At 39.5% G+C, this 22,178-nt stretch overlaps 1 protein-coding gene and 1 pseudogene across 2 annotated transcripts in view; both read left to right on the top strand.

The window, feature by feature from the left end:
- Positions 1 to 22,178, top strand: part of CHD1 (chromodomain helicase DNA binding protein 1) — a 96,289-nt gene that overhangs the window by 5,799 nt on the left and 68,312 nt on the right. The window lies entirely within an intron of this gene.
- LOC102503116 (peptidyl-prolyl cis-trans isomerase A pseudogene) lies at positions 968 to 1,634 on the top strand (annotated as a pseudogene).

The raw sequence follows: 22,178 nt of genomic DNA, 5'->3' as shown, positions 1-22,178 counted from the left end.
TAAAATGTTTTGGGAAGGGACCAGCTTTTGGTGTAATGGCTATGTTGCTGGACTCCCATGTAGTCGACTGCCGTTCAAATCCTGGACCCAGTGGCTTAAATTCATGCCAGGCGCGTGTGCGTTCGTGCCCAGGATCTTGAGAGGAGAATAGAGGAGAAGGGATTACAGTGTGGCCATCCCCCATGGGGGGTGATTTCTCGCTTTCTGTCTCTCTGTCTCTTCCTGTCTTTCGGGCACGCATATGCACCCTATAGCAAAAACCTCTCAGAAAAAAAAAATGTTTTGGGGAAGTGATGGTAGCCATTGAGTAGGAAATGGGATCAAAGGTAATATTCTAAATGAAAATATTCCTTTAAACAACTCACTAATAGAATTTACTAGAAATTACTTTAAAAGGTTTGGAGAAGCTCTGTAGTCAGTGACTGAGTCACAGTTCATTTGAAACCAAGTCACATTTTTTTCGCCATATCTCTGTTAGTTGGGTTGAATACTAATATGGTACACCATTGGGGAAAACATTTCATTTACCAGTGTATATGCTTCTACCAGGAAGATTTCTAGCCATCAAAATAAATTTTGGGGGGGGAGGGGGCAACAGGTGGTAGCATAGTGGTTACATTGCTGGACTTCCACATTGTCCACCACAGTTCAAGTCCCAGACCTGGTGGATTGAAAATCACTCTGGGCACATGTGCGTGCGTTCCTAAGATCCTAGGAGAATAGAGGAGAGGGTATATATATAATATTTACTTAAAGGAACTCCAGATTGTACTTAAATTTTTTTGCCTTACAGAAAATATTTAAATGATTATTTTATGAGTTGAGGATCTCTGGATTTCTGGCCTTGACCTGTGGTTAAGGGAGCCAGATTCTACATGGCAGATTGTGGTTCAAATTCCAGCCTTGGTGGCATTAAAAAACAAACAAACAAAAAGACATGCCAGGCACATTGTAGGCATTCCCAAAACCCTGACAAGCTAGAGAAACGGAGAAGGGATGTGTGGCCTTGCCTCTTTCAGAATTGCCATCTCCCTGTCCCTCTGTTCGTCTGTCTCTGGTGAACACATGTATTATCCGGCCATTAAATAATACATAGGGGCTTTGCAGATGCCGCTGCCTGAGTGTCTCACCCTCAACGATGGTCAATCCCACCATGTTCTTCGATATCACTGTTGACGGTGAGCCCTTGGGCCGCGTCTCCTTCCTTTTGTTTGCAGACAAAATTCCAAAGACAGCAGAAAACTTTTTGTGCTTTGAGCACTGGAGAGAAAGGATTTGGTTATAAGGGTTCCTGCTGTCACAGAATTATTCCAGGGTTTCTGTGCCAGGGTGGAGACTTCACACGCCATAATGGTACTGGCGGCAAGTCCATCTATGGTGAGAAATTCGATGATGAGAACTTCATCCTGAAACATACAGATCCTGGCATCTTGTCCATGGCAAATGCTGAACCCGGCACAAAGGGTTCTCAGTTTTTCATCTGCACTGCCAAGACTGAGTGGTTGGATGGCAGTCATACGGTCTTCGCAAGGTGAAAGAGGGCATGAATATCATGGGAAGCCATGGAGCACTTTAGGTCCAAGAATGGCAAGACCAGCAAGAATATCACCATTGCTGACTGTGGACAGTTCTAATGAATTGACTTGTTTTCTCTTAACCACACCATTCCTTCTGTAGCTCAGGAGAGCACTCCTCCACCCGATTTGCTCGCTATGTCCTGTAACCTGTGCTCTCGCTGCAGTTCTTTGGGTTCTATATTTTCCTTATCCCCGTCTAAATCTAGCTGAATTGCAAAGTTAACTTTATGATTATGAAATAAAAACTAAGTAGCAAAAATAATAATACATAGGAACCAGCAGATGGCGTAATGGTTACATTGTTGGACTCCTATGTAGTCGACCACAGTTTGAGTCCGGACCTGGTGGCTTAAAACTCAGTGCTGGCCACATGTGCGTGCGTGCCCAAAATCCCAAGAGGAGAATATAGGAGAAGGGATTGCAGTGTGGCCTTACCGGGTCCGGGACTCGAACCACGGTCGACTACGTGGGAGTCCAGCGACATAGCCATTACGCTAACTGCTGCCCCCATAAATAAATCTTGATCTCAGCTTTTAAAATGTTTTGGGAAGGGACCAGCTTTTGGTGTAATGGCTATGTTGCTGGACTCCCATGTAGTCGACTGCCGTTCAAATCCTGGACCCAGTGGCTTAAATTCATGCCAGGCGCGTGTGCGTTCGTGCCCAGGATCTTGAGAGGAGAATAGAGGAGAAGGGATTACAGTGTGGCCATCCCCCATGGGGGGTGATTTCTCGCTTTCTGTCTCTCTGTCTCTTCCTGTCTTTCGGGCACGCATATGCACCCTATAGCAAAAACCTCTCAGAAAAAAAAAATGTTTTGGGGAAGTGATGGTAGCCATTGAGTAGGAAATGTGATCAAAGGTAATATTCTAAATGAAAATATTCCTTTAAACAACTCACTAATAGAATTTACTAGAAATTACTTTAAAAGGTTTGGAGAAGCTCTGTAGTCAGTGACTGAGTCACAGTTCATTTGAAACCAAGTCACATTTTTTTCGCCATATCTCTGTTAGTTGGGTTGAATACTAATATGGTACACCATTGGGGAAAACATTTCATTTACCAGTGTATATGCTTCTACCAGGAAGATTTCTAGCCATCAAAATAAATTTTGGGGGGGGAGGGGGCAACAGGTGGTAGCATAGTGGTTACATTGCTGGACTTCCACATTGTCCACCACAGTTCAAGTCCCAGACCTGGTGGATTGAAAATCACTCTGGGCACATGTGCGTGCGTTCCTAAGATCCTAGGAGAATAGAGGAGAGGGTATTGCTGTGTGCCTATCGCCCTGGGGAGGTGGGTGGTTTCTCATTTTCCCTCTCACTGTTTCTGTCTCTCAGACAAGTACATGCAAAAACCTCTTTTTTTCCTTTAAAGAATTATTTAGTTTTCTTTCTTCCTTCCTTTCTTTATTTTAATTTGACTAGCAAGGGACAGAGAGAGAGAGAGAGAAAGTGAGAAAGAAAGCTGCCAGATCTGGGACTTGAATTGTAGTCGTCTATGTGGGAGTCCAGTGCCATTAAACACCATGCCACCTTCCAGCCCCACACAAACCTCTTTAAAAAAAGAAAGAAAAATATTAATTTTTGGATAAACCTCTTAAAAAAAAGAAAAAAAAATTTTAATTTTTGGCCCAGCCAGTGGTGTGGTTTTTAAGGTGGCTGAATCCCACATAGCTGAGCACAAGGCTGAGAACCCTGATCCTGGACCAGGCAGCCTGAAAACCATGCTGGGCAAGGGCACATTTGCATGCCTGCTAAAAAGTCTCCAGAGGAGGGACCAGCAGTTAGCGTAATGGCTATGTCGCTGGACTCCCATGTAGTCGACTGCGGTTCGTGTCCCGGACCTGGTGGCTTAAACTCATGCCAGGTGCATGTGCGTGCATGCCCAACATCCCGAAAGGAGAATGGAGGAGAAGGGATTGTGGCGTGACCATCCCCCCAGGGGGGTGATTTCTCGCTTTCTGTCTCTCTGTCTGTCTCTGTTTGTCTGGCAAGTGCACGCGCCCTATGGCAAAAACTACTTCTTCTTAAAAAAAAAAAATAGTCTCGAGAGGAGCATGAAGGAAAAGAAATTCCAGAACGGCTATCCCCCCTGGAGCTGCTTGCTTGCTTCTATCTATTCCTGGCAAGTGCATAAACCTGATAACAAACATTAAAAAACAACCTAAAAAAAACCAAAACAAAACTAGTTATTTCAGGAAATAAATTTGAACAATTTCTCATATAGGTATTATCAGTTTAAGTGTTTTCTGAACTTGCTTTGGAATTACATCAGAGGTTTTTATGTTTTTTTTTTTTTTATTTAATATGAGTCAATCCATTCAGCATTAATGCTAAGAAGAACTTTTATGAACATAGGAAAATGTGAAATCACAAAGCTACAGTGGCTCAGAATCATTGAATTAATAAACTGACTGTATGGGACCAGTAGGTGGCATGGTGGTTGAGGTGCTAGACTCCCACATGGCCAACCGTGGTTTCAGTTCCAGACTTGGTAACTTACTTACTTTCCCTCCCTCTTTCTCTCTCTCTCTCTCTCTCTGGTAAACAATGTGCCAAAATTTAAATAATAATAATGATAAATAAAATTAAATAATTCTTTAAAAAAACTGTAAAAATTTTCCTTTGATGTTATTAGTCATAGCACAGGAAAATGACATACATCTCAATTTTTGCTAGTCCCTATTTCTCAGTTTGTTATGTACATTCTTTGTCTTTTCTTGTTATTTATTTATTTTTTGGAGAGGTTTTTGCTATAGGGCGTGTGCGCTTACCAGACAGACAGAGAGAGACAAAGAGATAGAAAGCGAGAAATCACCCCCCAGAGGGGATGGCCACGCCGCAATCCCTTCTCCTCCATTCTCCTCTTGGGATCTTGGGCACGCACGCACACGTGCCTGGCATGAATTTAAGCCGCTGGGTCCAGGACTCTAACCGCAGTCAACTACGTGGGAATCTAGCGACATAGCCATTACGCTAATTGTGGTCCCATTTTCCTGTTTTTTCTTTCTCCAGATATGCTGTCACAGGCTGCTGAATCTGAGATCATACCAATTCCTTTGATTTTGAAAACTGTATTTGATTTAGCTGGAGCTTTAATAATTGGTTATATTCTCTCCAGATAGATTATTCTCTCTTAAAACTTACACAGAATTTCCTAGGATGCAGTTAATCTAGATGCCTGTGAAGTATTTAGACTTTTAATTGGTAAGGGTAAGAGAATTGTACATAATTTAATTTTCAGGGACTATTTTTCTCTATGTATGTATAAGGTAATGTATGGACAATCATTAATGTTGAGTTGTCCCTTTTCTATTCTGCTTTAAGTATTTGCTTACTTATCTTGATGATGGGTGTATTATGTATGTATTATGTATATATTGAGGGAAATTTTTGCTACAGGGTGTCTGTGGTCACTGGAGAGACAGGGACATAAAGTAAGAAATCATCCCGCAGCAAGGATGGCCATGCCACAGTTCCCTTCTCCATTTTCCTCTTAGGATTTTGGGCATGCACGCATATGTGCCCGGCATGAGTTTCAAGCTGCCATGTCCAGGACTTGAATTGCAGTTGGCTATGTTTGGGAGTCCAGTGACTCTAACCATTACACCCTCTGCTGGTTTCTCAGTTCATTCATTTTTCTTTTGTTTTTCTATTCTTTTTAAGAGGTTTTTGTTATAGGGCACATGTGCTCGTCAGAAAGACAGAGAGACAGCGAGAAATCACCCCCCAGGAGGGATGGCCACGCTGCAATCCCTTCTCTTCCATTCTCCTCTCGGGATCTTGCGCATGCACGCACGTGTGCCTGGCATGAGTTTAAACCACCGAGTCTGGGACTTGAACTTCAGTCGACTACGTGGGAGTCCAGTGACATAGCCATTATGCCAACTGCTGGTCCCAGTTCATTCATTTTTAAACATTTAATTGGCAGAGTGCTCATGGGCCCTCCAGAGAGACAGAGAAAAACAATTCTCAATAGGATGTGGTCATACCATAATCCTTTCTCTGGTATTCATCATGTCAAGATTTGGGGCATGCATGCATACATACATGTCAGGCATGTTTTCAAAGTCACCAAGGCCAGGATTCAAGCCGCATGGTTAGCCATGTGGGATCAATTTACCTTAACCACCAGGTCCTCCCAGTTCATTTTTTCCCTGGCAGTTATTTATTTCATTTTATTTATTATTATTTTTTAATTTGCTGTAGGGCATGTGCACTCACCAGAGAGAGAAAGTGAGAAAGCAAGGACTCAAAATGGTGGTCAGTCATGTGAGAATTCAGTGCCTTAACTACTATGCCACCTGCCGGCCCCCTTCCTAGTAGTTTTTTTTATCTGTGTTAAATGCATATGCGTGTATTTGAAGCTGTTCCTTTGGAGTTATTTCATATCTTGCCACTTTTGTTGATGTTAATTGTGTTTGGTTTTCGTTTTTTGGGGACTGCCAAGGAACAGTGTAGGGTCATTGCCAACAAGAGGCTAGGTAAATTTTATTTCTCTAGAAACAGTAGCAATGGCAACTGAAGATTATCGAACTCTGAAGTGACTCAACCATACATGGTACACGTAGGGTACTGTATTTTGTATGAATTATCAGTTCATTATCACAAAACACCTGTGATGTACAGTGTTATGATTTCTGTCTTTCAAGTAACAAAACTATATATTTAGCACTTAACACTTTTTTTAAAGAATTATTTAATGCTTTTTCTTTCTTTTTAAATTTTATTTTATTTTAATTTGACCAGAAAGGAGCAGAGTGAGTGAGTGAGTGAGAGAGAGAGAGAGAGAGAGGAAATCAGAAAGCAAGCTGCCAGTTCTGGACTTGAACTGTGATTAGCCATGTGGGAGTCCAATGCCCTTAACCACCATGCCACATCAGCCCCAGCCCTTAAAACTTTTTTAAAACCATTAACTAAATTTTAGATTTTACCTGGATGTTATAAACTTTTTTTTTCCCTATTAGTATAGTTTTTCTCTTTCAGGATTTAATCCAGAGTACCACATTGCATTTAGTTGTCAAATCTGTGAGTTTCTTCTTTCTATGCAAGTTTTTAAGTCTTTTCCTTTTTTCTCATTAACAGTCTTTAAAATACTGGCCAGGTATTCTGTATATTGTTCCTGAATCTTGATACAAGGTCTGATGTTTTCTTAACTAGTGTTATTGGTTTTTAGAAAGGCTATCACAGAGATAAAGCGTTCTAGTCATATCATATGGGGAACATGATATTCACATAATATTACCGATGGTGCTAACTTTGATCACTCAAGGCGGTATTTGCCAGGTTTGTTGTTTTGAAGCTACTGTTTTTCCCTTTCCATACTATTTTCTTTGGAAGAAAGTCAGAGTTTACTTAGTCTCAAGGGAAGTGGGTGGGAATTAGGCTTCATTTCCTTGTGGGGGAAGTATCTCCATATATTAAAAAATATTCTATATATAAATGGATTTATGGATATGTATTTTATACTTTGACATATAATCCAATATAATACTGCTACTTTTTTTTTTTCTCAAATTGGTTTAGCTTTAGCATTAGAAGCTTTTAAGTTAAGTTCTGTTTCTTTTACACACTTCTATCCTTTTACTCTAGAATCAGCCATTCTTCAGGAAGTCTTGGTTTCTTTTATTAGAGAATGGTGTTAGAAACTAAGATTTTGGAGCTGGATATACTCACAGCTGCTCAGGAATCACTGTTTTAAGTCCTCTAATTGACAAAATGGAAATAGCTGGGTAATCATACATACAGTTATATATACCGTAAGCCATGTATATCTCTATAGTAGTTTCTATTTTTTTTTTTTTTCCGAGAGGTTTTTGCTATAGGGCACATGGATTTACCAGAGAGAGAGATAGAAAGCGAAAAATCACCCCCCAGGGTGATGGCCACGCTGCAGTCCCTGCTCTCAGGATCTTGGGCATGCATGCACACGTGCTGCCTGGCATGAGTTTAAGCTACCAGGTCCAGGACTAGAACTGCGGTCGACTACATAGGAGTCCAGTGATATAGCCATTATGCTAACTGCTGGTCCCTCTATAGCAGGTTCTGTGTGTGTCCATCCATATACATGTTAAAGTAAATGGTTCATAGTGTTGTCTCCAACTCTAGTTCTACATTGTAGGGCTCATTCTGACTTTCCTTTCATCCAGCCATAAGAAACCTCTTAACCATCCAGCATCCATCTGCTTGTATATTCAACTTCAGTGTACATATAAAGCAGTTTCAGAATTTTTACTACATACTCCCAGGAGAAACTAATTTATAAGCTATAAGCAGTCTTCAAAAAGTTCATGGTAAATGCATGTTATGAAGGAACTACCCATGGATTTAAGTTTTACCGATGCTTGAGTCCTGGACCTAGCAGCTTGCTTTTTCACTTGCCTTCTTTCTCTCTCTCTCTGGTCAAATTTAAAAAACAATAATAATAATAAATAAAATTAAGTAAAAACAGTCTTTAAGAAATTTGCATATGTTATATTTATTCTGTGATAAATTTTGCATTTTGACAAATGAATAAAATCATTTATCCTCCATCCTGGTACCATACAGAACAATTTGGTTCATCCTAAAAGTCATCCTGTGCATCCTAGATCTTAATTAGCATTTTATTTTAGCAAGATTCTCAGGAGGATTGTGTTTGTATTACATTCATGTGCACATACATGAATTTTTTCACCTATAGTCATTTAGTATCTTGCCACACTTTAAAGTTATAAAATAACTTTAAGAAAGATAATCAGGAGGGACTAGGAAAGTGGCATAATGGTTACATCACTGGACTTCCCACATGGCTGGTCATAGTTTGAGTCTGTATCCGGAGACTTGAAACTCAGACCAGGTGTAAATCTTGAGAAGAGAATTGAGAAGGAATTGCAGTATGGCCATCCTTCCTGGGTGTGGGGGGCTGTGATTTCTTGCTTTCTGTCTCTCTCTGTCTGGTCCGTGCAGTGCCCTATAACAAAAGTATCTCTGTTGAAGAAAAGAAAGATAATCTGGAGCCAGCCAGCGGTCTGGTGGTTAGGGCATTTGAGTCCCACATGGGCACTGCACAGCTAAAGTCCAGGACCTAGCAGCTTGAAAAAGACGCCAGTTACGTGTACAAGCATACCCCCAAATCCCAAGAATAGAATGGAGAAGAATGGAGAAGGGACTATGTCATGGCCATCCCCACCCAGGGAGGGCTTTCTCACTTTCTCTCCTCTCAGCCTCTCTCTAATGTGTACATGCACTCTGTAGCAAAAAAAGAAAAAAAAAAAAAAAACAAGGACCAGCAGATGGCGTACTGGTTATATTACTAAACTCCCACGTTTAGTTGATTGTGGTTTGAGTCCTGGACCTGGTGATTTAAACCTCAGGCAAGGCACATGTGCTTGTGTGCCCAAAATCCCAAGAGGAGAAGGGATTGGAGCATGGTCATCCCCTCTGGGGGGTGATTTCTCACTTTCTGTCTGTCTTTCTGGTAAGCACACACACTCTATGGCAAAAAAAATCTAAAAAAAATAAGAAAATACAAAGGCAGTATTGGAATAGCTGGTTTAAATACACAATCAAGCAAATTTTACGAAATTTATGGAGCCATGTAGTCATGTAAGTAGGGTGAAAGAAAGAGTTGAGAGAACTACTGGAATGATATAATTAGCTTTATGACAAGTTTTCATGGAGCTCTTTAATTTTTATAACTTTTTAATTAATTAATTTATTTTTTATTTTGCAATAGGTCATGTACCTTCGTTGGAGTGGGTTGGGGTAGAGAGAGAGAAAGTGAGAAAGCATTCCCCCTCCCCCTATCCCCATGGCCATCCTCTAGTCTGTTCTTCATTCTTATTCGGATTTGGGGCAAGCATGCACAAATGCATTTCTCAAGCTGGGTCAGGATTCAGACTCAGATGTTGGCCATGTGGGATCCATCCCCTACCACCACACTACTAGCCGGTCCACTCTTGGTAATCTTAATAGTGATGACGAAAGATGTAGTTTGGAAAGAAAGGAAGAACAAATGATATATATTCAAAAGAGTGATGGAGGGGGCAGGTTTCTATAGAGGACATACTCCTCCAGTGTGGCAGCCTCACTTTGTAGTTTTTAAGCCTGAGGTTCATTCAATGTTATGCTGAAGTTTTTGTGTTGCTTAGTTCTAAGTGGAGGAAGAAGGATAAAGAAAGGAAGCATAGCAGAATATGCAAAATGGATCAAGAGGTATTCATGGAGTTTATTGCTCATGGACTGGTCAGAACTGCTAGTTACAGGAAGTGACTCCAGGAATTTATTGTACCAGAATAGACTTATGTGAATGACAGAAAATTTTTATTTATAATTTCAAAGGTATTGTCCGTCATTGCAATGTGAGGTGACTGCTTAGTCGGAAGTCAACATTTAAGTAAATGTTAAACTACGCTTGTAGGTTTCTTTGTGTGTAGTAGATTAAGTGAGATCCAAGTTAACACTTAGATTAAGATAGACACAAAGTTCTGTCTTAAGTACAGACTTCTGTAATTCAGTGTCTATAATAGTTCACAGAGCTGAGACATGAGGCACAAAAATAGTGGGGCACTGTTTTCTTAATGAAAACTATTTCCAGTAGTTCATTTCTCGGGTCTAACTGTTGCTGCTTTCAGAAATACAGTTGTCTGTCCTCAGATACTTACTTCATGTAGATAAGTGAACAATGGCTGTGTGGTATTCCATGGAATACGAAAATCTGAGTTTTTTCTCTGAGACTTAAGACAGAGGTGCAAGGCTTCACAAATAAATGTAATATGAATGTGGTAAATGTAAAAGGATATAAAATCTATGTTAGTTCAAATGTAGGAGAGAGAAATTTGATCATACGGACAAATGGTTAGCTTCCATATCAAGCCCAATATTAGAATGAAGGGTTTTTGTTTGCTTGGTTTTGGAGGGCTCATTTAAAACCCTGGTGATCTAGGCCAGTCAATGGTATGGTGGTTAAAGTGGCTGAATCTCACGTGACCAACTGATGGATTTGATTCCTGGACCTGGCAGCTTGAAAAACATTGCTGGGCTTGTGTCCATGCATATCCCAAACCCCAAAAGGACAGGAGTAGAAGGCAGTGTGGTCATCCTTCCTGGGAGATAATTTCTCACCTTCCTTTTCCCTCTGTCTCTTTCCAGTGAGTGCCTGCACCCTATGGCAAAGATTAAAAAATAAATAACAAAACCCTGGTGGTAATCTTAAATTTTATGTGTATTAAAAAGTGTCCTGGTGGGGCCAGCAAGTGACATAGTGGTTAAGGTGCTGGACTCCCACGTGGCTGACCGTACTTTGAGTCCTAGACCTCATGAGTTGAAAATCATGCCTGGCCAGTATGTGTCCAGAATTCCAGGAGGAGAACAGAGGACATGGAACTGCGGTGTGCCATCCCCCTGGGGGAGTGATTTCTCACTTTTCCTTTCACTGTCTCTCTCCTCTGAACTCATGCCCGGTGGGGGGGAGGGGTAAGTGTCCTGGTAATGTGGCTTTTACAATTGTGAGACCCGGTAAGCTTAGGTAAAAGCAAAAAGTCATTGTACTAAGTAAACAATGTTGGTAGAAGACAATGAATGCTGTGGTCAAGAGTTTTTCTGTGAAGGTAGGAGTGCATTGGAGAGAAGAGATGTCTGCATTCCCTGAAGTCTGGAGCAAAGATCCTTCCTGTGTTTTGTGCTTAAGGTAGATTATTGTCATTCAGTGCAACTTCTACAGTATTGTTTTCACAGTTCTGACTGACTAAATCCTGAATTATATTAATGAAAGTGATTTGATCTAAAAGGAAAATTTATAAGAATTAGTTAGCCGTATTAAGGTTCTAAAAGTATAGTCTTTTCTCTATTTCACTTGCAGCATGTGTTTTTATACCAAAGGATTGGCCTATTGTGCAGTAGCTTATCTCAGTTATATATAATATACATTGTTAGTGTTTTTTTTCCCTCATTGCCAGAGGGTGACTGAGAGAGAGAGAGATTTGAGATTCCATAACTCTCCATTTCTCGATCCTGTTGACATTTTGGACATATGAGCACACAGGCCTTGAATGCTTTTAAGCTGCTAATGTCGGAACTTGAACTGTGTTAGCCATTGGGGTCTGGCTACCTTAACCATCTGGCTACAGGGTTGGCCCATCTCCTTTTTCTTTTCTTTTCGTTTAAATCTTAATTATTAGCTTCTTGACTGGCAGAGATAGAGAGACAGCACCCCAAACAGGGCCTTAATGTTGCTATCCACTCCCAGCCTCAGACAGTTCTGGATCATGGGCACACGCTTTCATGATTACCATACTCAAAGACATGTCTGGATGCAAACCTGGAACTTTCCATGTGGGTCAATATCAACAGGTTGTTGTGTTTTACTGCTGTGCCTGTGTCTGACCCATTTTCCACTTTTTTTAACATTGGTTTATATGCAGAGCACACACCTGCTGATATGTGCAGACCATGATGAAATACCAAATTACAAGTAGTTTAAGATTTTATAGACTGGTAACTTTATTACCATTTTAATTTGTGTGTATGAGGTGGGTGTTTTTAAAGTAGGTTCTCACTGTGTTGTGGTCCTCCTGTCTCAGCCTCCTGAGTAGCTGGGACCGCAGATGAACACTGTCCTGGGAGATTTCTTGACAGGTCCTGTCTATGTTGCCCACACTAGCTGCAAACTCAATCCTCCTGCCACAGTCTCCTCAGTAGCTAGGGTTATAGACATATGCTACCATGCCAGGCTTTTTAGAACAGGAAATAAAATTTGTTGCCTTTATGTGGTTTCAGCCTAGCAAGCAGCTGCAATCTGTTTGCTACCCTGGCTGGGCCTATATTTTTTGAAGTATCATCAATGTAATTTAAAAGCATAGAGATCCTTTAAAAATTTTTCTTAAAGAAATTGAACAAAGATGGATAACCTTTTTAAAATTGAACTTTTAAATATAGATGTTATTATTTTTGCTACCTTAAATATTATGGATATCATGAGTAATTTCAAGCATATACAAGAGTAAAGACAGTAGTGTCATGAGTTTGCATGTACATGTCATCTACCTTCAGTGTATTTCATTTCATGTCAATCTAATTTAATCTAATTCCTGCCTACTAATCTCCCCTACTTGATTATTTTGAAACAGAATTTCTATGTCTCTAAGACTTCTGCCTGCCGGCTAGTACTAATAAAATCATGACGCTTAGCTAGTTATAACTGAATTACAAAAATTAGAGATTTTTATCATATTACTATGATAATAAATTTCATATATATGTTATAAAACTTATTAAGTGACTTTTTAAAGTTTTTTTCTTCCATGAGCAAGAGAGATAGAATGGTAGCATCCTCAACAGGGTCTTGACACTATGAAGTACCTCCAGCTTCAGCCAGCTACAGATCATGGGCACACATGTCTGGTATACTCAGGGAGGTCTCTGGACGTGAACCTTATGGGTCATTCTCTCAACCACTACCACTGTGTCTACCACTGTGCCACCACCTGGCCCCAAACTTTTATATGTATTTATATGTTGCCTTTATTTGTCAAGTAATCATTCCATGTTTGCTTGCTAGGGGATATTTACCTTTAGACTTTTATCTTAGATTCAAAATTACTAACCCAGTCATCTTTGAAATTAGCTTAGTCGGAAGTCAACATTTAAGTAAATGTTAAACTACGCTTGTAGGTTTCTTTGTGTGTAGTAGATTAAGTGAGATCCAAGTTAACACTTAGATTAAGATAGACACAAAGTTCTGTCTTAAGTACAGACTTCTGTAATTCAGTGTCTATAATAGTTCACAGAGCTGAGACATGAGGCACAAAAATAGTGGGGCACTGTTTTCTTAATGAAAACTATTTCCAGTAGTTCATTTCTCGGGTCTAACTGTTGCTGCTTTCAGAAATACAGTTGTCTGTCCTCAGATACTTACTTCATGTAGATAAGTGAACAATGGCTGTGTGGTATTCCATGGAATACGAAAATCTGAGTTTTTTCTCTGAGACTTAAGACAGAGGTGCAAGGCTTCACAAATAAATGTAATATGAATGTGGTAAATGTAAAAGGATATAAAATCTATGTTAGTTCAAATGTAGGAGAGAGAAATTTGATCATACGGACAAATGGTTAGCTTCCATATCAAGCCCAATATTAGAATGAAGGGTTTTTGTTTGCTTGGTTTTGGAGGGCTCATTTAAAACCCTGGTGATCTAGGCCAGTCAATGGTATGGTGGTTAAAGTGGCTGAATCTCACGTGACCAACTGATGGATTTGATTCCTGGACCTGGCAGCTTGAAAAACATTGCTGGGCTTGTGTCCATGCATATCCCAAACCCCAAAAGGACAGGAGTAGAAGGCAGTGTGGTCATCCTTCCTGGGAGATAATTTCTCACCTTCCTTTTCCCTCTGTCTCTTTCCAGTGAGTGCCTGCACCCTATGGCAAAGATTAAAAAATAAATAACAAAACCCTGGTGGTAATCTTAAATTTTATGTGTATTAAAAAGTGTCCTGGTGGGGCCAGCAAGTGACATAGTGGTTAAGGTGCTGGACTCCCACGTGGCTGACCGTACTTTGAGTCCTAGACCTCATGAGTTGAAAATCATGCCTGGCCAGTATGTGTCCAGAATTCCAGGAGGAGAACAGAGGACATGGAACTGCGGTGTGCCATCCCCCTGGGGGAGTGATTTCTCACTTTTCCTTTCACTGTCTCTCTCCTCTGAACTCATGCCCGGTGGGGGGGAGGGGTAAGTGTCCTGGTAATGTGGCTTTTACAATTGTGAGACCCGGTAAGCTTAGGTAAAAGCAAAAAGTCATTGTACTAAGTAAACAATGTTGGTAGAAGACAATGAATGCTGTGGTCAAGAGTTTTTCTGTGAAGGTAGGAGTGCATTGGAGAGAAGAGATGTCTGCATTCCCTGAAGTCTGGAGCAAAGATCCTTCCTGTGTTTTGTGCTTAAGGTAGATTATTGTCATTCAGTGCAACTTCTACAGTATTGTTTTCACAGTTCTGACTGACTAAATCCTGAATTATATTAATGAAAGTGATTTGATCTAAAAGGAAAATTTATAAGAATTAGTTAGCCGTATTAAGGTTCTAAAAGTATAGTCTTTTCTCTATTTCACTTGCAGCATGTGTTTTTATACCAAAGGATTGGCCTATTGTGCAGTAGCTTATCTCAGTTATATATAATATACATTGTTAGTGTTTTTTTTCCCTCATTGCCAGAGGGTGACTGAGAGAGAGAGAGATTTGAGATTCCATAACTCTCCATTTCTCGATCCTGTTGACATTTTGGACATATGAGCACACAGGCCTTGAATGCTTTTAAGCTGCTAATGTCGGAACTTGAACTGTGTTAGCCATTGGGGTCTGGCTACCTTAACCATCTGGCTACAGGGTTGGCCCATCTCCTTTTTCTTTTCTTTTCGTTTAAATCTTAATTATTAGCTTCTTGACTGGCAGAGATAGAGAGACAGCACCCCAAACAGGGCCTTAATGTTGCTATCCACTCCCAGCCTCAGACAGTTCTGGATCATGGGCACACGCTTTCATGATTACCATACTCAAAGACATGTCTGGATGCAAACCTGGAACTTTCCATGTGGGTCAATATCAACAGGTTGTTGTGTTTTACTGCTGTGCCTGTGTCTGACCCATTTTCCACTTTTTTTAACATTGGTTTATATGCAGAGCACACACCTGCTGATATGTGCAGACCATGATGAAATACCAAATTACAAGTAGTTTAAGATTTTATAGACTGGTAACTTTATTACCATTTTAATTTGTGTGTATGAGGTGGGTGTTTTTAAAGTAGGTTCTCACTGTGTTGTGGTCCTCCTGTCTCAGCCTCCTGAGTAGCTGGGACCGCAGATGAACACTGTCCTGGGAGATTTCTTGACAGGTCCTGTCTATGTTGCCCACACTAGCTGCAAACTCAATCCTCCTGCCACAGTCTCCTCAGTAGCTAGGGTTATAGACATATGCTACCATGCCAGGCTTTTTAGAACAGGAAATAAAATTTGTTGCCTTTATGTGGTTTCAGCCTAGCAAGCAGCTGCAATCTGTTTGCTACCCTGGCTGGGCCTATATTTTTTGAAGTATCATCAATGTAATTTAAAAGCATAGAGATCCTTTAAAAATTTTTCTTAAAGAAATTGAACAAAGATGGATAACCTTTTTAAAATTGAACTTTTAAATATAGATGTTATTATTTTTGCTACCTTAAATATTATGGATATCATGAGTAATTTCAAGCATATACAAGAGTAAAGACAGTAGTGTCATGAGTTTGCATGTACATGTCATCTACCTTCAGTGTATTTCATTTCATGTCAATCTAATTTAATCTAATTCCTGCCTACTAATCTCCCCTACTTGATTATTTTGAAACAGAATTTCTATGTCTCTAAGACTTCTGCCTGCCGGCTAGTACTAATAAAATCATGACGCTTAGCTAGGTATAACTGAATTACAAAAATTAGAGATTTTTATCATATTACTATGATAATAAATTTCATATATATGTTATAAAACTTATTAAGTGACTTTTTAAAGTTTTTTTCTTCCATGAGCAAGAGAGATAGAATGGTAGCATCCTCAACAGGGTCTTGACACTATGAAGTACCTCCAGCTTCAGCCAGCTACAGATCATGGGCACACATGTCTGGTATACTCAGGGAGGTCTCTGGACGTGAACCTTATGGGTCATTCTCTCAACCACTACCACTGTGTCTACCACTGTGCCACCACCTGGCCCCAAACTTTTATATGTATTTATATGTTGCCTTTATTTGTCAAGTAATCATTCCATGTTTGCTTGCTAGGGGATATTTACCTTTAGACTTTTATCTTAGATTCAAAATTACTAACCCAGTCATCTTTGAAATTAATTGTGGTAAAACTTTGCCAACCATCTATTTCTAGGAGTTTTTATTTTTATTTTTTAAGTTATTCTTATTTCTTAAGTTCTTAAGACTTTACATGATAGAATTACATTGTACTTTAAGAAGAATTTATGATACAGTTTTGTCATAGATTAGTAAAGTTTAGAATGCAAAGGAAATTGGTTTTGCTGGTCAGTGCCAGACAGAACAATGACATTATCTCGTTTTCACAGGTACATAGAAGAGATCTTTTTTAGATTTTCTGATACTTTTGGTAGTTATTACTTGTGTTGTTATTATTATTTTTTTTTTAAGAGGTTTTTGCCTTAGGGCACATGTGCCTAAGGCAGAGTGAGAGGAAATCAACCCCGGGGATGATGGCCATACCACAGTCCTTTCTCCCCATTCTCATCCCAGGATCTTGGGCATGTATGCACATGTACCCTGTGTGATTTTCAAGCCTTTGGGTCCAGTACTTAAACTGCAGTAGGCCATGTGGGAGTGTACTGATGTAACCACTACTTTGTCTGCTGACCCTCTTGTGTTATTTAATCAAACTTTGTGTGTGTGTGTGTGTGTGTGTGTGTGTGCGCGCACGCGCGTGTGTGTACTCTCTTATGATGTAAGATGTATTATGTAGATTATGACCCAGAAAGTTTGAGAACCATTGCTTGCCTTTGGCTGCTGATTTAATTTGTTGTTAATGCTGAGCATTTACTCATTACTTGATGCTTTCAAGATTGTTTCTCCAGTCATACTGAAGTGAATAATTGTCTATAAAAAGAACTACAATAAACGTATTGGACTAATGAATTCCATAATCTAGTTAAGAGAGAGATACATGTATAAAAATAATCATAGTATTGTGATTATTATACAACAGTAATCAGTAATGTCATGAATCTGCATGTGCATGTCGTGAAGAAATTACTAGTAACGTATATAGAGCAAAATATTGTGGGAGCATGATCTTGAACATGAATGACGCTGGAGAAATTGAGGATGGCTATAAAGACATGATATTTTTCAGTCTGAAACAGAGTGAGAAGTTATATTGGTTGCTTCATAGAGGAAGCATTTTCTAGACAGAAGAAAGTATGGGCAATGGTTATAAGTGCTAAACTCTAAAATCACTCTCTGTAAAGCTTTGCTTCTGATTAAATTTTCCACACCTCCAGTTTTTCAGTCAGGAGTGGATCTATTGTTATCTTGGTTGCACATAAAGCTTTTTTTACTCCCCATGGCATTTTATTCATAGTAACCCTTGCTTAATACTTAGTTGAGGAGATATGCAAGTAAGTTCAAGTTATATAGGTATAAGACCCATTCCTTCAGAAATTTTCATGGCACAAATATTAGTACAAGTGTAACAAATCCAGTTAAGGATACTATAATAGAGACCCCAAAACCAAGCCGCTCAAGTGTAGTTACACCATCAGGTAATTGAGCTCTTTACCCTTTGAGATCATCCTGATACCCTAGTTAGTGAGACAGCTTACTAGCCTTAGTGTATATCTTCATATGATCTGTTAAGTGCCATTTTTAGCCATCAAGAGGGATATGGGAATGAGGAGAATAAAGCAAGTCAGTTTATTTTAGAAATCACACATTGTTTCTAACCATATCTCATTGGCTAAAGCCTGAAAGGGATACTGAGAAATGTAATCTTTAGTTGGGTAGGCATGTGCCAACCAATAACTGGAGGGACAGTTATCTAATACTAGAGGGCAGACAAAGAAAATGGATACATGCTGGGTGGGGAAAGGCAAAACAGGCAATGAATAGTGGTTTTTTTTTTTTTTTCCTGCTACAAGCATTAAGGAATGTTGTTTTAAAATAAATTATTCCTATCATTCTAAGGTGCTAGTGGCTTTAATTTTTCTGAATTTCCTTTTAATTCTCCATATATATTCATAACTTGTACATTCATCATAATATTGGAATTTGTTTTCTTCCCTTAGCTTTTTCTGTGTCTCAGTTTCTCAATTTATAACATGAAAATGAAAGGATTTCTTTTTTTTAATTTTTAATTTTTTTGAGAGATTTTTGCTATAGGGCACGTGCACTTGCCAGAAAGACAGAGACAAAGAGACAGAAAGTGAGAAATCACTCCCCAGGGGGATGGCCATACCATAATCCCTTCTCCTCCATTCTCTTCTCGGGATCTTGGGCACACATGCACATGCATCCAGTGTGAGTTTAAGCCACCGGGTCCAGGATTCAAACCGTGGTCAACTACATGGGAGTCCAACGATATAGCCATTACACCAAATGCTGATCTCAAAAATGAAAGGATTTCATGTAAAAACCCAGTGCTTGACACACAGCACCAATTAGTGGTCATCGGACTTTCCTTTTTTTATTAAATAATTTGTTTCAAAATTTTAATATATGTATAGTTTATATTCATAAATATTTTCTGTATTTATACTTGTGATAGTCCAAAGAACATCTAAAACAGATTACGAAGTAATGATTCTGATCTAAAACTCAGGAGAAAAATCAGTGTCTACATCTCTAAAAGCCATCAATGTTGACTCCTACTATATCAAGCAATAGTAATCTTGAAATATGCTTATTTCCATGTGACAGAAACCTGAGGCTCATCTAATGGGTGGATGATAAAACTATAATTACAAGGGGAAGAAAGGACTAGAAAACTAGGAGAAAGTAATCCATGGTTGAACTTAAGCATACCATCAAGTTACTCATGAATTTTCTCCACTAGCATCTCTCTGGAAATTCCTTAGAAAATTCCACCAGAGAAGTTCTTTTGAATGGCATTGACACTTAAGCAGTAAAGGAGGAAGATAACAACAACCCATGGAATGAGAATTCAGTGAATGTGCCTGTTCTTGAGAACACTTGTTTGGTTTGTATGTGTTTAGTTCTGTTTATCCAAAGGGAACCAATTATGATCTAGGTTTAGACAATTGTGATCATATGAAAAATGGGCCCAGAGTTTCCTCATAGTCTGATTCTTCAAAAGAAGCTACCACTTAAAATTATTTCTCCCAAACAGTTCAATTAAATGACTCTGAGAGGGGGGCCAGCAGACAGTGTGATGGTTAAGATGCTAGACTCTCACACGACTGATCACAGTTTGAGTCCTGGACCTGATGACTTGAAAACCACACCGAGCGTGTGCATGTGCGCACACCTAGAATCCATAGAGAAAGGAGAAGGGATTGTGGTGTGGCCATCCTCCTGGGGGGTCATTTCTTCCTTTCCCTCTCACTGTCTCTGTCTCTCTGTGGCAAACACATGTGTCCTATGGCAAAAACCTTAAACAGATTTTTTTTTTTTTTGTGGAAGAATAAACCCAGAAGAAATGTAGAAGCCAAGAAACCAGGAGGAAAGAATGAGAAAATCTGTGTGGAAAACAGGCTTATGGTGCTTTTCAGTGGAAGCCATAGAGAAAATGGTTTTAACCATTTACTAATTTACAAATGGGTTTTTGGTTTCTGTCAAGTACAGTTCTAAAAAGTAGAGATCCATTCATTAAGTAAACCACCTCTGTGCTTTTGTTAGCATATTCGTTTTAAGCAAGTGTTAAGTACCAGGTATCTTAAGTAGTTGGGAGAGCAGATCTGGGAAAAAGTACCACTTGAGAAATACAGGGTAAGTAGAGTTAGGAGTACTAGGGAAGAAGGGTGGGTTGGAGATTAATAAGCTTTCCATTTAGGGAGAAGCTTATACCAAGACCTGACATGGGAAAAAGGGTGGCAGATTCAAGGGCTGAAGGAAGTCAGTGAGGCCAGGTGCAGAATAAAGATAAAGTGGTTTTACATTAAGTTGGAAAAGTGATCAGATCTTAGTCATTCTGTCCCGAGGACTAAGGTAAGCCATTAAAAGCCTCAAACTCTGCTAGGTCTAAGACTTGAACTACACAGTTGGGCATGTGGGATCCAGCCACCTTAATCTCCATGCCAGGGGCTGCCCCACATTTCTTATACATTTATATTGAATTTAAAAAACCCAAAACTTAAAAATGGATTTTGTGTTATTTTTAGTGAGCAGAATATTTTTCTCCTGGTCACTTAAGTTATTAAGAACATTGACTTATAATAATCTTTTCTCATTTTCTGGAGAGATTTTTGCTGTTATTACATGCACACTCACCAGAGAGACAGAGACAGAGAAAGCGAGAGATCATCCCTGGGAGGATGGCCATGCCACACTCCCTTCTACAGTCACCTCTTGGGATTTGGGGCACACACACACAGGCACATGTGCCCACTGTGAGTTTTAAGCCAAGTCTGGGACTTGAACCACAGTCTACTGGGTGTGTGTGTGTGGGGGGGTCCATTATGCCATCTGCTGGTCCCTGACTTATAATAATCTTGGGTATATTGGAAAAGGACACTGACCTCTTTGCTGTAAGAACCTGTGTAGATGTGGGAACCAGCAGTTAGCGTAATGGCTATGTCGCTGGACTCCCACGTAGTCGACCGCGGTTCGCGTCCCGGACCCGGTGGCTTAAAACTCACGCCGGGCGCGTGTGCGTGCGTGCCTATGATCCCGAGAGGAGAATGGAGGAGAAGGGATTGCGGCGTGACCATCCCCCCTGGGGGGTGATTTCTCACTTTCTGTCTCTATGTCTCTCTCTGTCTGTCTGGCGAGCGTACGCGCCCTATAGCGAAAAATCTCTCTCAAAAAAAAAAAAAAAAGAAAAAAGAAAAAAAAAAAAAGAACCTGTGTAGATGTGAATTTTGAGCACTTTCCCCATCTTTTCCAGCTGTCAGCTGCAAACTTTGAAGGAAAAATCATAAGCCAAAAAAGTGAGCAACTCCTAGCTGAGTCAGCTAAAAATTGAATAACCTTCTGGGAAGTACAGCCCAATACTTCTGCTTATGTCTTATTTGTCAGAACTTACACTCATAGGGGCCACACTTAGCTGCAGGGAATTTGTGCTGTGTACGCTTTTGTATTGGTTGACCTTAGTACATAACATCAAGATTTCTGTTACTAAGGAAAAGCAGACATGCTGAGTCAGTCAGCTGGCAGTTTCCGAGACAGCCTATTGGTATACAATTGATATTTATTTTTTTCCCTAATATATATATATATATATATATATATAGTTTTTAATTTTCTTTTCTTTTTTTTTTTTACATGTAATCACTACATATTTATAGCATACAAAATGAATTTTGCCATCTTGAGTATATTGCATATTGATTCAGTCAAAGATATTGTACACATTATTATCACCATAAAATGTTTTGCCTTTTTTCCCCCTTGATTCCCTCCCCCCCATTGCCCACCCTTACCCTACACTGTCTTTAGTTTGCTATTATTATTAATTTTTGTTTTGATTTCAATAAAAGCAATTTTAACTTTAATGAATCGAAATCCAAAAATGTTAAGACAAATTTGCTTAAGGCTTAAAGTTGGGTAAAAGGTTAAGATTCTGTTCAAATAACAAAAAAACTAAAAACTCAAAAAACAAATATGGACAGAGCTAAAATGTAAAAAGTACACTGTAGTTTTCTTCTGAAACATTTTTTTCTTTCTCCATTCCCCCTTTTACCAAAAAAGAAGTATAAACTAATTTATTTGCAAAAAAGTAAGTGTAGTCTCTATTTGGTCTGTTATTTGCACAAAGCCCAATAAGAATACTAATTGATTAAGTTGGCTTTGCTGGAACCTTTTATTAGGAATTTCAGATTAGTCTCCTTAAAAAGCCGGCAGGTGGCATGGTGGTTAAGGGTGTTGGGCTCCCACATGGTATGGCCATGTGGGAGTCT

Source organism: Tupaia chinensis, unplaced genomic scaffold (genome assembly GCF_000334495.1).
Source record: "Tupaia chinensis unplaced genomic scaffold, TupChi_1.0 Scaffold000396_1, whole genome shotgun sequence".
Taxonomy (NCBI): domain Eukaryota; kingdom Metazoa; phylum Chordata; class Mammalia; order Scandentia; family Tupaiidae; genus Tupaia; species Tupaia belangeri.
Note: the sequence above shows the minus strand (reverse complement) of the source record. Positions and strands in the feature narration are given on the sequence as shown.